The sequence below is a fragment of the Micromys minutus genome (assembly GCF_963924665.1).
Source record: "Micromys minutus genome assembly, chromosome: X".
Classification (NCBI taxonomy): Eukaryota; Metazoa; Chordata; class Mammalia; order Rodentia; family Muridae; genus Micromys; species Micromys minutus.
The window spans coordinates 79,386,069-79,389,627 of NC_137970.1; positions in this window are offsets into that span (position 1 = coordinate 79,386,069).

The window sequence follows — 3,559 nt, forward strand, 5'->3', positions numbered from 1 at the left end:
CTTGGTGCTCAGAGTCTCAGTGGTGTCCACAGAGTAGATCCAGAAGTAGACCTAAACAGCAGAGTAACAAGTAAAATTTAACTCTCCAAAAGTAAAACACCGGTACAGGATTCGTTGACATGGGGGAATGAAAGCAGAGAACAGAAAAGTAAAAACTACAAATTAAATGTCTTAAAGAAAAACATTAGTAAAAGCCTTATTCTGAAAACGTTCCTCGGTGCCGCCGGCTATGAGCAGTACTAGTGACATCGGTCGAAAGAATAAACATGAGACGCATCCCCACCCTGCAAGTTCAGTCTAAGAACTCCTGTGAACCAGATTGAAGCTCGTGAAAGTGTTTTTTAAACACTGTAAACTACTGTATATAAGTGTATACAGAGAGGGAAGAGATATTTCTTCAAGAACAAGCCAGTGATCTAACAGTGATGGTCTACATATGGCATATGAGCCATAACTCACTGCCATTCCTCCCATGCCCTTGCTTGACTTTGTATAAGTAACACCCCAGATAAGAGTGGCTTACAAGACTGGATGGTCTCTGGCTTTCTCAGTCAAAGGAAACAGGCTTCCCATGAGAAAGCCAGCAGCCAGCATTCTCATCACCTCCACACTGATGGGAAGAGCAAAATTCCTGGCAGGGACGGGCAAAGCTTCTGGAACTTGTTTCTTTTAGCCAGTTCCCATTCATGGATAGAAACTCCATGATACAAAGGGTTGAGAATAGGAGGGATGTAGTCGCTCCACTCTGCTTCCCATGACTAAAATTCTTTGCAATTCTAAGTTCCCCCAAGTGAAGAGGCAATCAAGATTGATGGTTGTTTACCACTGCCCAACACCGCAAAGTCCCTGATCAATAAAAGATTTTGCCCCAGAGCTAACAGCTGCTCCTGAGAACGTAGAGCTCCCAAACTTTCCCACCAAGAGATGCCTTTATGTAAAACAGAACGTGAAGTAGTTCCAGTTGCAGGATTCCCTTTTTATAAGATAAAGGTTTGGTGGTGAGCAATGAAAAGGTGACGGGTAAGCTTTATGACAACAAGAAGCTGTCTCACTCCTCTTGTCTACCAGAGAAAATACGAAAGAATTAAGCACTGATCTAGCTATAGCATGAACAAATATTGGGACTAGTAAGCTAAATAAGACAGACACAGAAGGCAATGTGTTCTATAATTTCAATTATATGAAATATCCAGAATAGGCAAAGCCATTGACAGAAAGTGTGTTAGTGGTTGGCAGGAGCTGCAGGGTGGAAGAGGTTGGGGTTAATGGAGGGTGACCACTAACTAGGACCAGGGTTTCTTTTAGGGGTAATGAAAATGTTCTCAAGTTACATGCTGGGGATGGTTGTATATTCTGTGGCTATATTAAAAACCACTGAATTGTACAATTTCAAAGAGTGAATTGCAAGATGTGAATTATATGTCAATTATACTGTTATTAAAAAACACATTATCATCTCAGGAAAAGGAAAAAAACAGCATTTGACAAAAATGAAATGCCCCTCCATGATAAAAACACTCAACGAACCAGAAAGAGAACTTCAACTATTACTAATGATTTTTAATAACATGAAATATCAAGGCTATTTATTCTTCCATATGATGTAAATACTCCCCTACCCCAGTTTTGTCAATGACTTTTAATTTTCTTACTACTCTAATAAGTGGCCACATCTTTGTGTCATTTTCTTCCTTTATGGTCTAATCTAGGTCTTAATATCATGTTTTAAAAGGCCTTCCCTTTTATACATGAGAAAAAGTGTTCAATCTATTTTTTTAAGAGAAAACTACAAATTGTGCCTACACTGAGAGAAATTTCACATAGCAGAGACAAGAATTCAAACACTACTCACGCACTCTATTAGAACATCAAGGAAAAAAAAAAAAAAAGAACCAAGCAGGCAGCTTCATGGAAGTGTGACGTGGCATGGCTTCTGAGGAAATGACAAAGCTATCTGCTATCCGAGACAGAAACCCTTCTGGAAATGTATCCACAAGGAATGCACTTTACATTACAGAACTATCTACTCAGAGGTGGATCATCCTTAAAGTGATGAAGAGTTTGATTGTTTGCTTGGGTTTTGTTGTTGTTTTGGATAGTTTTTGCTTTTGTTCTTTTAGAGGCAGAGTTTCTCTGAGAAGCCTTGGCTGTCCTGGAACTCACCCTGTAGACGAGGCTGGCCTTGAACTCAGAGATCCAACTGTCCCTGCCTCCTGAGATTGAAGATGTGTGCTAATACCGCCCATGCTAATTTTTAAATGTATAGTTTACCACAGTAAGTATGTAAGATGTTCTTGTGTACTTGTGAAATGTCACATAAAATGATATCCAAGGCTAGCGAGGTAGTTAAGTTGGTGAAAACGCTTGCCGCCAACCATTATCCAGGATCCACATGGTAGGGTGGGGTATTTGGTAGAAAGGACAGAATGTCCACTTATCTCCACACAGGTGCTATGGTGCATACATATACACAAAAATAAATAAATGTAATGGAATTATATCCACTTCATTACTGCTTGTATCAGCAAAAATAAGCTAATATACTAAATGCCAAGGGGGTAGATATACAAATTATGTACTTCCAGACCATGGAATACTATGATGATATGAAAAAGATACTAAAAAATCTTTCAACGATGCAAAAGCTTTTAAACAAGTATAGTATAAAAACTACAAGTTGAAAAAGCAAGATACACACTGATAAATGGACTATATTATCTATGTTTAAAAAAGATAGAAGTTTGGAAACCCTGGGATGGCTCAGTGTCACAAGATGATGCAAACAACCCGAGATCTGTCCCTGGAAACCACTTAAAGGCAGAAAGAGATAACTGACTCAAGAAAAGTTGCCCTCTGAACTTTATATGTAAGCCATGACCTGTGTGCCAAGCCCATCTTTCTCTTTCTATCTACGTATTTCTCCCTCTCTCTCCCTTCCTCCCTCTCTGTCTCTGTCTCTCTCTCTTCATATATACATATATATGTGTATGTATATATATAATCACATACAAATAATAACTATAATAATCATAATTTCTAAAGGTGGAAGGCTAGAACTTAGATTTTGTCACTGAAAAGGCTCTGGAAGGAGGGACACAGTGGCAGTGGTTAGCAGCTGGGTATGAAAACAGAGAGGGGTGCAGTGCATGAGGGCATAGTACATCTATTTATAGAATAATTTATAGTTTTATTTTGAGACCATTAGCCTATATTATTTACGAATTAGAAATAAGTACATGTTCTTGTAGCCAGTGTGGGAAACCTTACTTGCACAGTTTCATATTCACCTACGCCTTTAAAATATTTATACACTCTATTTTCCACCTTTAATTCACACAATATTTCTTATGATTAATATTTTAGGCAAACAACAGTTACCCAGCTATTACAATTCATTTATTCATTATTTGAGCGTCTCCCCTTACGGATTAGAAATGCTAGCTTCATACACACGGGTTTGTTTCTCTGCCCTAAAATATTTCACTGATTATTATTTTTTTCTCCTTGTGCCTATTATATGACAGAATCTCAATTATTATAGCCCTCAAATTATTTATTT